Source organism: Lissotriton vulgaris, chromosome 1_1 (genome assembly GCF_964263255.1).
Source record: "Lissotriton vulgaris chromosome 1_1, aLisVul1.2, whole genome shotgun sequence".
Classification (NCBI taxonomy): Eukaryota; Metazoa; Chordata; class Amphibia; order Caudata; family Salamandridae; genus Lissotriton; species Lissotriton vulgaris.
Genome location: NC_141685.1, coordinates 77,625,132 through 77,638,871, shown reverse-complemented (window position 1 = coordinate 77,638,871; position 13,740 = coordinate 77,625,132). Strand labels below are relative to the sequence as shown.

Here is a 13,740-nt window from a genome sequence, read left to right as displayed (position 1 = left end):
ACCTGCTTCCTTAGTGCTTCCTGATTAGTGATCTTTTGCACTTGCTAAGTGCTTTCATTGTTGCAAAATTAGTTACAACACCTGCCCTGCCCCAACTGACAATAATGAATTAGGGGCTGATTAATGGATTTTAACTTCCAGCCTGGCTCCTGCTTGTCTCCCTTAGCTGTAATTCAGGACCTTTGTGGCATATGTGAACTATTCTGAGGTTCAGAGCAGGGTCACATAATAGTTGCAACTGGCAACTGAACTCTGGAGGGGCCCCTCAGGAAGCACTACAGGAAATGGCTACTAATGATGAGCCTGAACTTTTGAACCTGGTAAGTAGTTTCAGTTTTGCTAAGATCGTATTTCTGCAATTTAGCACTTACTCGCGGGGTGCGAAGTTGTACTGGCAAGCCGCGAACTCACGCGAACAGTGCGAGCAAGCCATAAAATCCGCTGCTCGCGGATTTGCGGATTTTGCGGGAGATTCGCGGATCTCGCGGATTGCGAATTTACCGAAAATCCGCAAAATCCGCGAGCGAAACGGATTTTCCGCCCATGCTTATTCACAAGGGACAGCACCTGCAGTTCTTTTATCCTCAAGGGACGGCACCTGCACTTCTTTCATTCACAGAGGACAGCAACTGCACTTTTTTGTAACAGCACCTGCAGTTCTGTCATTCACAGGGGACAACACCTGAACTTCTTTCATTTACAGGGGACAGCACCTGCACTTCTTTCATTCACAAGGGACAGCACTTGCACTTCTGGCATTCACAGGGGATGACACCTGCACTTCTTTCATTCACAGGGGACAGCACCCGTCACTTTTTTGTAACAGCACCTGCACTTCTGGCATTCACATGGGACGGCACCTGCTCTTCTATCTCTCACAAGGGACAACTCCTGCACTTTTTTCATTTACAGGGGACAGCACCTGCATTTTTGTCATTCACAGGGGACAGCACCTGCAATTCTTTGTGACAGCACCTCCACTTGTTTCATAGCACCTGCACTTCTTTCATTCACACGCCTGCACTTCTTTCATTCACAAGAGACAGCACCTGCACTTTTTTCATTCACAGGGGACAGCACCAGCACTTCTTACATTCACAGGGAAAGCACCTGCACTTCTTACATTCACAAGGGAAAGCACCTGCACTTCTTTCCTTCACAACGGACTACACCTGTACTTCTTTCATTCACAACGAACAGCACCTGCACTTCTTTCATTCACAACGGACAGCACTTGCACTTCTTCCATTCACAGGGGACAGTAACTGCACTTCTTTCATTCACAAGGGACAGCTCCTGCACTTCTCACATTCACAAGGGAACGCACCTGCACTTCTTTCATTCACAACGGACAGCACCTGCACTTCTTTCATTCACAGGGAAAGCACCTGCACTTCTTACATTCACAAGGGAAAGCACCTGCACTTCTTTCCTTCACAACGGACTACACCTGCACTTCTTTCATTCACAACGAACAGCACCTGCACTTCTTTCATTCACAACGGACAGCACTTGCACTTCTTCCATTCACAGGGGACAGTAACTGCCCTTCTTTCATTCACAGGGGACATCACCTGCACTTCTTACATTCACAAGGGAACGCACCTGCACTTCTTTCATTCACAACGGACAGCACCTGCACTTCTTTCATTCACAGGGGACAGCACCTGCACTTCTGCCATTCACAAGGGAGACACCGGCACTTCTTTTATTCACAACTCTGGTCAAACTGGAGAAGCAGAAGACACCAAATTGCTCTCTGGAGAGCTTTAAGTTGGTCACCATTGAGAAGGTCCTAAAAGGCCTAGCCTTGAGAAAATTGGTCACCATTGAGGAGGTCCTAAAAGGCTTAGCCTTGAGAAAATCAGGGTCTCTAAATGATTCATGCCCCCCAAAAATCATGGCTCTCCTAGCCAAGAGCTCTGCCCCAGCAAATTGTGACATCTTCAATTGCTCTATATCTACAGGTATAATTCCACCCCCCTGGAAAGAAGCAGCGGTCCGCCCTATTCTTATGAAACCTGTAGCGGACCCCGCAACCCTTAGCAATTATCGGCCTATTTCCCTTTTATCTCTCTTGGGTAAACTCCTGGAAAATATCATAAACAATCAACTTAGTTCCTATTTGGAACAGAATGAAATCCTGGATCCTTCACAGTCGGGCTTTCGCCCAGGCTTTAGTACAGAAACCGCCATTCTGGAGGTTACCGACTCATTAGGACAGACTATAGACTCAGGCGGTTCCGCGATACTGAATCTTTTAGATCTCTCCCCAGCTTTTGACACTATCTCTCATACTAAGCTAGCAGAGAGACTATCTGATTGCAGTAACAAAGGCACAGCCTTAAAATGGCTACAACACTTTTTGTCGGAGAGAACACAAATGGTTACCTTAGGTCCCTATTCCTCAGCCAAAATGCCCTTAGAGAAGGGAGTACCACAGGGTTCCTGTCTGAGTCCTACCCTCATTAATATATACATGGCCCCTCTGGCTCATATTGTGGAACAGCTGGGCTTTGAAATCATCTCATGTGCATATGATACTCAGCTTATGTTCACTATCGGGAAATGTCCAGAGTTAGAAAAAACACGATTCGCCAATGAAGCTGATCTCAGAATGGATGACTGGGAATTACCGTCAATTCAATCCAGGGAAGACGGAGATCATGTTAATGGGAAAAGCTCCGGACATCTGGTCAGATGACTGGTGGCCAGACCAATTGGGCTCTGCTCCCTCCCCCAAACCTTCCGTAAGGAACTTAGGAATACAAATTGACCGCTCCCTGTCCATGAAAGACCATATTGCGACCACGACCAGCACATGCTATTACGGTCTCTGACTCCTTTGGAAAATATTTCTGTTTATACCTACCTCATAATCGTAGGACTTTAGTTCACACAATGGTAACTAGTCGTTTAGGTTTAAAGCATTTTTATTAAGACAAAAGAACACGGGGAGAGGGGATAGGAGGTTAGGGTCACATACAGTACAAGAAAGAAAGAATCATAATATCAGGAGTGCGATCGTGGAACAGTTCTCTAAGCAAGAGGAGAAGCAGCAGCAAGTGAAAAATGAAATACAAGCCATATCTCCACTCTGCGCATATCCAACACCCCAAGTCTGATCAAAGAAGATAATGAAATTGACACAAAAGAGCCCAGCCCACCCCCCCCCTAGAACCCGCTCCCCAAAAAAAACAACTCCCCAACTCCCCCCAACACCCCCGTCCAATGGGCCACTATCAATACTACCTGCCCCCCAAACCGCATCCCCCCCCTCCAGAAACCAGCCCCCCACTCTTCCTAGTCTGCCGGAATCACCGGCGGTGTCAGCCTCAGAAGCCTGAGGTATCTCGGGCAGGTGAGCTCCCTAAATTCGGTAGATAACAGCGCACGGAAGGGTTGCCACAGCTCATCAAATTGATATATCTCCCCCGCCACCGTAAGCGTCAGTTTTTCCATTCCCAACACATGCCAGAGTCTGTGTAGCCAACCCGTGATGGAGGGGATTGTGGTAGTGCGCCAGTGGATGAGGATATTCTGAACCGCAGACCCCAGCGCGATCGCGATTTGCCTGCCCCTGCGGGACTTCAGTGGGTACATTAGGCCATTAGGGAGGCCCAGCAATACATACGCCGGAAAGCGCGGCAGCTCAATTTCAAAGTGCTCATCCACCTCATCGAGAACTTCCTTCCAATAGGCGGCCAGCAAGGGACAATCCCAGAGAAGATGTGAGAGGGTCCCCACCTGCCCGCAACCTCTCCAGCACCCCTTATCAATGTGCCTATTCATCTCATGCAGTCTCTCTGGGGTGTAGTACCAGTACGTGGACACCTTGGTAAATGTCTCGGTGAGGCCAGTATGGTACGCAGAGTGTCTTGCCCGGTGTGCAATCTGGTCCCACTCTTTGTGGCTAAGTGTCCTGCCCAGTTCCCTGTGCCATCGTTCCCTCCCCGGGTTATAATAGTGAAACGGAGGAGGCTGTAAGTGCTTATACAGATCAGTAATCAATTTAGCATCAGAAGTTCGGGTCACCAGCCACCGCTCATACGGTGTTATTTGACGGTCAGCGGCGTCTCGCACCTGGGGCTGGAGGGCCCAGTGCCGGACCTGCATGTAACGTAGTCTGTCCAACTCCGTCAGGCCGAACTCCTGCCGAAGCTGCTGAAAGGGAACCACTCCCTCCGGCCCATAGATCTGAAAGAGCGCTCGGCAGCCCGCAGTCCTCCAATGGGAGAAAGCGCCCGGCTCCATCCCCGGGGAGAAGTCAGGATTATCCACAATGGGCGTAAATGGTGAAGGGAACGTGGTGAGGTCCCGGACCTCGCAGACCGTGTCCCACACCCTCAAGGGAACCCTCGTAACGAAGGAAGCGTAAAGGTTGGGGGGGCGGTGAGCACGGCGCAAGAATGGAACCTCCTGGAGGGTGCGGCCCGCAACCGCTTGATCCTGAAAAAGCCAGTGCTTATCGGACTCCCACCTGCTCCACTCCACAAGGTATCGTAGCTGTGCCGCTTGAAAGTACTTACGGAGGTCCGGAATGCCCAGGCCCCCTGCTTCCGGGGCAAGTGTAGAGAGAACCCTCTTCATCCGGGGTTTGCGACCCTGCTAGACAAAGCGGGAGATGTCAGCCTGCGTTTGTCTGATCCAGCCCACTGGAGGCTGGAGAGGTAAGGCTCGGAAAAGAAATAGTATCTGGGGCAGTACCGTCATCTTGACCGCCGCGATCCTGCCTAGCCAGGATAGCAGGCCCTTACTCCAGCGGCCGAGCTCCTCCCTGATCTTTTTACTGAGAGAAGCGTAATTGGCCGTCACCATCGCTGGCAACGTGGGCGCCAGCAGAATCCCTAAGTATGGTACTAGGGACGATGACCACTGCATGGGGAAGAGTCGCTGAAGGTCCCGCCTAGTGTCCGTAGCCAAGGACACATCTAAAGCCACAGACTTGCTCATGTTCATTTTGAAGCCGGCCACGCGCGAAAAGGCATCCAACTCGTGGATGCAGGCGGGTAGGGACCTCCTGGGGTCATCCAGGGTCAGCAGGACATCGTCCGCATAGAGGCTGACCGTGTGGACATACTGTCCCATCTTGATCCCGATAGCATCCGGATTGTGGCGGATCCTTTGGGCGAATGGCTCCATGTAGAGAGCAAAGAGGAGTGGAGAGAGGGGGCACCCCTGCCTCGTGCCGCGCTCGATTGCAAAACTGCAGGAGCTGCACCCGTTGACTCGCACCGACGCTGAAGGATACTTATAGCAGTTGAAAACCATCGAGCGAAATTTATCACCGATTCCCAGTTTCCTGAGAACCAGCTCGAGATACGGCCAATGAACCCTATTGAAGGCCTTCTCAGCGTCCACCGCTAGCAACATCCGCTCACCCGGGATCCGCGAAGCCTTCTCCAAAATGTGCGTCACCCGCTTGGTATTGTCGACAGTTTGCCTGTCGGGTACAAAGCCAGCCTGGTCCGCCTCAACCAGACCGGGGAGGTGCAGGGCCAGCCTGGACGCTAGAATCCCCGTGTACAGCTTGAGGTCGGCATTTAGGAGCGAGATGGGCCTATACGAGCCACATAAGGCCCGGTCCTTCCCGGGCTTCGGAATCACCGAGACCGTCGCACTTAGGAGATCCGGCGGGATGGCTCCCGGGTCGGAGAAGGAGTTAAATAGCCGAGCTAGGACAGGGGCCACAACCGGGCAAAAGGTTTTATAAAACAGGGACGTGTAACCGTCCGGGCCCGGGGCCTTCCCGTGCTTAAGTCTAGCTATAGCGGAAATCACCTCCTCAACTTGAATATCACGCTCAAGATATTCCGCCTGAGCGGGGTCCAGTGCCGGAAGGGGCACCGACTCTAGATATTCCGCGGTTTCCCGCGGTGAGGAGGGCTCCCCAGCGTACAGCGCCTCATAGAAACTGCAGAAGGTTTCTGCCACCTCCGCATCCCCGGAAATGGCCAACCCGTCTGTACCCAAGTGTTCCTTCACTACGTTACGCTGTTGCGCAACTCGGAGCCTATGCGCCAGGAGCTTGCCGCACCTGTGCCCCCCTGTATAAAAGGCATGCTTCAAACGTAACACAGCGTATTCCGCCCTGTCCAGGTCCAGCGCTGACAGGAGCTTCCTTGCCGCCTTCAGCTGCCTCCAAACCCTCAAAGCGCCCGTACGGCGGTGGACCTGCTCGAGCTCCCGAACCTGAGTAGTCAGCTCATCCCTCTTCCGTTGCCGCTCCCTATTTTCCGCCGAGGAGATGGAGATGAACTCCCCCCTAAGAACCGCCTTCAATGCAGCCCACTGTGTCGCTAGTGAAGTGTCTGAATTACTATTATGTGTCTGGTAGTCCTGTATGACCTCCTCAATATGTTTCACCACAGTTTTCTTGTGCAGAAGGGTGTCCCTAAGGTGCCACACCCCCCGAGAGGGGGAGGCCGCCGGCCACGCAAACGCACCAATAACCGGCGCATGATCAGACAGAGTCAGGACCCCAACGTCCTCCGCCGTAGCAGCGGCGCGCATCGGCCCACTAACCAAAAGATAGTCCAACCGTGCGTAGGTTCGGTGCGCATGCGAAAAATAGGAATAGTCCCTATCTGTAGGGTGCATTGAGCGCCAAAGGTCGTGTAAATCCAGGTCCGCGATCCGGGCCTTCGCAGCCTGGGAAAGTTCTCCAGTCTGCGGAAACCGCTGCGCCGACCTATCCAATGTTGAATCAAAGACGATATTAAGGTCACCCCCTAGAATAACATGTCGATCTGGAGATGCAGTGACATCCACCAGTACTGAGTCCAAGAAGCGTTCCTGGTGGTCATTCGGGCTATAGACAGAACCAACTGTAAACGATATGGCCCCCAGGCGGAGGCGGTATGCCAGAAGCCTCCCCTTCTGTTCAGCATATTTATACAGCACCTCGCCCCTGAAGGAGCTCGCTATGAGAATGGCCACTCCCGCGGTTTTGGTCGCCGCAGAGGAGAAAAACTGGGTGGGGAACTTAGCAGAGCGCAATCTATGGCAGTCACGGGACAATAAGTGGGTCTCCTGCAAGAGGCAGATGTCAGCCTGCGTCCCCTCAAGCAGAGACAAAATCGCCCTGCGCTTAACAGGATTATTCAGGAACTTAGCATTAAGGGTCGCCACCTTCAGGGACGACATGTCTCCCAGGGACCAGGAACGCTATGCTGCGGGTAGGGAACCAGAGGGGGGGGCACGGGGCAGCAGCGCGGGACAGGCCAGAGTAGGCCAAGCGTGGGCACGGACAACATCGGACCGGTCTTTCCCAACTCTAGAACAACACCCAACCCCACCCCAAACAAACCAGTGGCAACCAGTCAAATGCCAACTCGAACAACCCATTGTCTCAGTCAAGCCCCAAAACGGAAAAGTCTGTAGTAAGTAGTGAAAGTGGACGTCCGGCCACTCACTCCCTCCCGCTCCCCCCCGACCCCCCCCAGCCCCAAACCTGTCATCGAAGAAGCTATGTTCATCTCCCCCCGGAGTGAATCTAGGCCGTCAAGGCCACGCCGTTGGAGTCGGCTGAGTCCCTGGCCGCTTCTCTCAAGGCACTGGCCATGTCCGCCCTGATGGTAGGTGAATCAGGACGCCCAGCGCTCGCCGCCGATCGTCTTCTCGCTGACCTCCGTCGGCCCCCTCTCTCCGAGCGCCCCCAGGTCGGCGTCGCTCCATTCTCCTCTGTAGCCGTGAGCCCCAGGACACCGTAGATGTCTTGCAAGGAGCGTAGCTGATGAAGCACCCCGTTCCAGCGAAAAATCAAGCGGAAGGGATGCCCCCAGGAGTACGGTGTCTCATGATCGCGCAGGAAGTCGGTAGCAAACCTGAAGGACCTGCGGTTCTGCAGCGTGATGGCGGACAGGTCCTGGTAGAGTGCCACAGGCCTCTCTCGGAAAGTCAGTGGTTGTTTCCTACGGGCTTCGGACATGATGCGCTCCTTCAGTGGGAAGTCAGGCAGGAAAGCTAAGATGCCCGGCGGGGGCGCCAATGACTGGCGCTGTCGGCCAACTCTGTGGGCTCTATCAATGCGGATAGGAAAGTCTGCGGCCTCCCCCAGGATCTCCCGGAACAAGTCCTGCAAATAGCCCACCAGGTCAGCCCCTTTGTCCGCAGATGGTACACCCCGTACTCGAATGTTATTTCTCCTTGACCTGTTCTCCAGGTCCTCGGAGTGGGCCTGGAGTTCAACGCATTGCTCTCGGAGACGGAGAACGTCCTGTTGTAAGTGGACAATCTCGTCGGCCCGGCGTTGGGCCGCCGTCTCCACCGTCTCAACCCGTTCACCGAGGCCCTCCACCTCTCTGCGGACCTCACGGACTTCACTGGCCACCTCCCGCTTCAGCGTCTGGAAGTTCTCCTTAAGCGAGCTGAACAGCTCTTCCATGAAAGATCTCGTGACAGGGGGTTCTGCCCCGGGCGCGTCCGCCGAGGCCCGGGAAGACCCCGGCGACGGCTGTGCTCTGTCCCGCTGCTGCTGGGCCCTGCCAAGCATGTCCGGCAGGGTGCGGTCCCCCTTCCTCGAACCACCTCTTCCAGACATCCTGGGCGCTCTCAACTGAAGAATGGGCACGGGCTCGACCACTCCGGGGAACGTCCAACAACTAGCAAGGACCCGCTATGAGGAGCTCCCGGCGAAACCGGGGACCTGCGTCACAGACGACAAAATGGCGGGTCAGTCCAGTCACAACAAGCCGTGGGCGCCCAATCGAGATAGCAGCCGGGACCTGTACTGGGGGGACCCCGGCCAGTGCGCTCCGCCAAAGGGGGGTAGCTGTACAGAGGTGGAGGGTGCAGGAAACTGCCTCCAAGAGACTCCGGAGGAGGCCTACGACACATTCCCTTCGGAGACAAAATGGCGGTTGGGTGGGGCCAAGCAGATCGCCCGAGCCCGGCGATGCCACCGGGGCCACTCCGGAAGCCAGGCAATCGGGAAAGTTCTACAACCGGGGCCGCCCGGTTATTTAGAAGAGTTGGTAAATCTGGCCCCGATCTCAAGTCGATCGTCCTCCAGCCCCGGGACCGGGGTCCTCGCCACGGGGGAGGCCACCGCCTCAAGTCCAAGCACCACGGCGCTCACTCGGGGGCACTCGGGGGCCCCCGTGTAGTGGGCCACCCAGCCAATAGCTTCCCTTCGACCTCCGTCGAGCGCCGGGACTGTCTCCACACCAGGTCGCCAACTTTCAGCACTAGGCCCAGCCGAGGCGTATGGACAGCACTCCGATCTGCTCCGCCTCCCGGGCGCTCCGTCGTCTCGCGATCCACAATCGGTCTTTTGAGGTGCTTCCACCGGAGCGATCAGGGCCAAAGTAGCATCAATGCGTGCACCAGGTTCTCCGCCACACTCCTCTCAGCCGCTGAGCATCAGCGGGGGGAGAGAAGCTGAAGAAAAAGGGCTCGAGCCTAGCCGGGTCGGAGGAGCTGCGGGAAGAAGCGTCCGCTCACCCCGCCATCTTGTAACTAGTCGTTTAGACTATGGCAATGCCCTGCTGGCAGAAGTGGGTGAGACTATCCTGGCCAAATTACAGATTGCTCAGAACACAGCCGCAAGGATGATCTTAAATCGCCCGGCAGGCTCTTCATCAACTCTGTTGCTTAGAGAACTGCACTGGCTCAATGTGAAAAAAAGATCTTTTTTCAAAATCTGCTGCCTAACCCACAACGCTCTTAACGATAAAGGCCCCCGCTACTTGCAACGTAAACTGATTAAATAGTGCCCCTGTAGGTGGCTTAGATCCAGTACACAGGGACTGTTACAAGTTCCTAGAATCTGTCTCACCCAGACAGGAGGGAGAGCCTTTTCCTATCTGGCCCTCAGATATTGGAACCAGCTCCCACAGGCTCTACGAGCCATCTCGAGTTATGGCACTTTTAGGAAACATCTGAAAGCTTTCCTATTCTAAGTAATGCCCTGGTCTGGCTCCACTCTAGCAGAAGTCCAGTCTCTAGTCAGCGCCGAGATGGCCCAGGGTGATTTGAGCGCTTAATACTTAACCTAACCTGAACCGAACAAGGGACAGCACCTGCACCTCTTTCATTCACAAGGGAGAGCACCTGCACTTCTTTGTGACAGCACCTTCACTTCTTTCATTCACAAGGGACAGCACCTGTACTTCTTTTATTCACAGGGGACTGCACCTGCACTTCTTCCATTCACAAGGGACAGCACCTACACTTCTTTGTGACAACACCTGCACTTCTGTCATTCACAGGGGCCGACACCTGCTAATCTTTCATTCACAGGGGACAGCACCTGCACTTATTTCATTCACAATAGAGATACCTGCACTTCTTTCATTCACAGGGACGGCACCTGCACTTCTTTCATTCACAAGGGAAAGCACCTACACTTCTTTCATTTACAAGGGACAGCACCTGCACTTCTGTCATTTACAGGGCAAAGCACCTGCACTTCTTTGTGACAGCACCTCTACTTCTTTCATAGCACCTGCACTTCTTTCATTCACAAGGACCAGCGCCTGCACTTCTTTCATTCACAAGGGAAAGCACCTGCACTTCTTTCATTCGCAAGGTACAGCACCTGCACTTCTTTCATTCACAAGGGACGGCACCTGCACTTCTTTCATTCACAAGGGACAGCTTCTGCACGTCTTTCATTCCTAAGGTACAGCACCTGTACTTCTTTCATTCACAGGGGACAGCACCTGCACTTCTTTCATTCACAGGGGACAGCACCCGCACTTCTTTCATTCAAGAGGGACAGCACCTGCACTTCTTTCATTCACAAGGGACCACACTTGCACTTCTTCCATTCACAAGGGACCGCACCTGCACTACTTTCATTCCTAAGGTACAGCAACTGCACTTCTTTCATTCACAGGGGACAGCACCTGCACTTCTTTAATTCACAGGGGACAGCACCTGCACTTCTTTCATTCACAAGGGACTGCACCTGCACTTCTTTCATTCACAAGGGACAGCAACTGCACTTCTTTAATTCCTAAGGTACAGCACCTGCACTTCTATCATTCACGGGGGACAGCACCTGCGCATCTTTCATTGACAGGGGACAGCACCTGCACTTCTTTCATTCACAAGGGATAGCACCTGCACACTTCTTTCATTCACAAGGGACAGCACCTGCACTTCATTCATTCACAGGGGACAGCACCAGTACTACATTCATTCACAAGGGACAGCACCTGTACTTCTTTCATTCACAAGGGACAAAACCTGCACTTCGTTCATTCACATGGGAGACACCTGCACTTCTTTCATTCACAAGGGACAAAACCTGCACTTCTTTCATTCACAAGGGACAAAACCTGCACTTCTTTCATTCACAAGGGACAGCACATGCACCTCTTCCTTTCACAAGGGAGAGCACCTGCACTTCTCAGTATTGGTAGGATACCTGTAATGGGAGAGTATGGCCCTTCTGAGCAGCAAGCAGGTACGCTGGAGAGTGAGTACCTGCAGTTCTGTAGTTCCCTTTAAAGCACTGCCAATAGAGGCAGGTACCTGATAGCATCAGAAACCTGGCTCTGCACTTTGAAGAATAAATGCCATGGACAGAGGTGGAGACCAGTAAAAAGAAAAGACTAAATGTTGTGGAGGAAGTGACCCAACTAGGGCCACCCGGGTCACTCTCGACCTCCTCTAAACTTCAAAGAATGAAGAGTTAATGACACAGTAGAGAATAGAAGCAAACTAGTTTATTCACAAAGTACCCTGCACTGGAAATCAATCTGACCATCCTCCTATGATGGCTGACGCGGGACTGACTCTTACAGTCATAAAGTTACATTATGTATTTTTCAGAGCTCACAAAGACCTGCCTATTATGGAAAAACACTGGTAGCCGTCATAATACAATGGGGGTACAGAACATATGTTTCGATTCCACAGCCTGGCACAAGTTACCTACTGCCCAAGGTCGTCTATCTTATCCTCCCCACTAGACAGGTGGGAGAAGGCCTCTATGTAACAGAAAAGGCATGCATTAACAAGCAAGATTCAACCTTTGAGAAACAAAACTTACCAAGGACCAGTTCTGGTAAAGGTTTCAAGTGACAAAATGGCGTCTTCGAAAGCTAAAATGGTGGAACAGATGTCAACCTACCTAACGTAACATCTGTACTTATTAATTGCATTCGCCTACAGCAAGAATATATTACGAAATAGCTACTTAAATGCTAACATAATATCAGGTAAAATAGGAGTAATATGGGAGTAATACATTTCAACTCTAACAGACCCCCCTTTTAGCATTTATTAGCTAACGCGGACATCTTTATTCTTGCTATCAGGTAAAGGTCGTTACAAATATAAAAGTAGAGACAATAGATGAATACAAGCGATAACATGTCAAGTACGAATATATGTATATATGCATAGCAAATGAGTGGAAGAAAATGACACTTAACATCAGTAGTACGAGTAACATCAGGAACAGAACCTGCAAGAGAAGTAGTTGAACCAAAAACACCCTCATCTATTTGCATAATAGTATCAGGCTCCTTATGAAGCATTATAGTTGAATTAATATCATGAACTGAAATCCTTTTGGGCGAGAAATATGTAGCACAGTATGAACAGCATAAGGGAAGACACTGAATCAAGACACAGCAACAAATTAAAAGAACAATTAAATATGTCACCTTTTCTAGAATCCAACCCCAACCACCAAATAAAGACCAACTCAAATTACCGCTCTTCATTCCTCGAACATTTTACAAAATGTCTAAAATATGCTGAGTTATATTCCTTTCCTTTATTCGCGATACCGACCACACACTGCTCTCCTATTATTGCGCACCACCGCTCTTAGCTAGAATAAAATCGACCGCATATCTCGTTTGCTCAGAGTATATGCACATTCTGAAAGCACAGTCATGGGCACATGTAATAAGGTTATAACAATGGTTGAAATGTCTCGTATTGTACGAATATCTGTGGTCGAAACCAGCATAATATGCAAATGTATTTAATAATGCAACAAAGAAACACAACCAGCCAACAGGTGTTTCGTCACATAAGGGAAGTAACCCTTGACTTCTTCAGGGCTGGGGAAGATACACAACATATAGTAAAATAATAGAAAATCATAGAATTAGTTGTTGCAAAAAACCAAGATAAACACAACAAAGGGGAAATATATATCGAGACCCCCAATAGCACGTGGAAACCCTAGGAAGAAAAGTGGACAGACAAATGTAAATGTGACTTAGTATGGAGACAGGCCCCGTGGCGTAAAAATCGTGACTGCACAAGGGAGAGAGCAAAAGAACCATTGTGGAATGATAATGAGAAACAATACTAAATAGTGGTGAATATTGGTGTTGGGGTGACATCAAAAGGTGGAAACATGAAATGCAATGTAAATAAATATACTTGAGCAAAATTACATGTTAATTCTTAACACAAACACACTAAGTGCAAAATTTATGTAGTACAATGGAGAAAATGAGAGGAGACTCTTGAGTATTACACATAATCAATGGCAAGCTGAGTAGGGGAACAGATGTAATGGGAACCAAAATTTATAGGGAAGAGACAAGTCATGCACAATAGCTCTAAAAGGGAATTAAAGCACATGAGCCCAGAAGGGGAGACTACTATAGACGCAACTGACAGAAGTCCAGCCATGTAAAATGATAGTCGCGAACATATGTGTCCCTACACCATACGTGTGAGAGTACTGTAAATGTAAATGTCAATGTATTGGTATTTATATAGCGCACTACTTACCCGTAGGGTCCCAAGGCGCTTCGACCGCTG

The 13,740-nt window shown here is 51.1% G+C and overlaps 1 pseudogene; it reads right to left on the bottom strand.

The window, feature by feature from the left end:
• The window catches only part of LOC147737404 (uncharacterized), a 74,827-nt pseudogene extending 66,897 nt beyond the window's left edge, over positions 1-7,930 (bottom strand).
• Between the last annotated feature and the right edge of the window lie 5,810 nt (positions 7,931-13,740).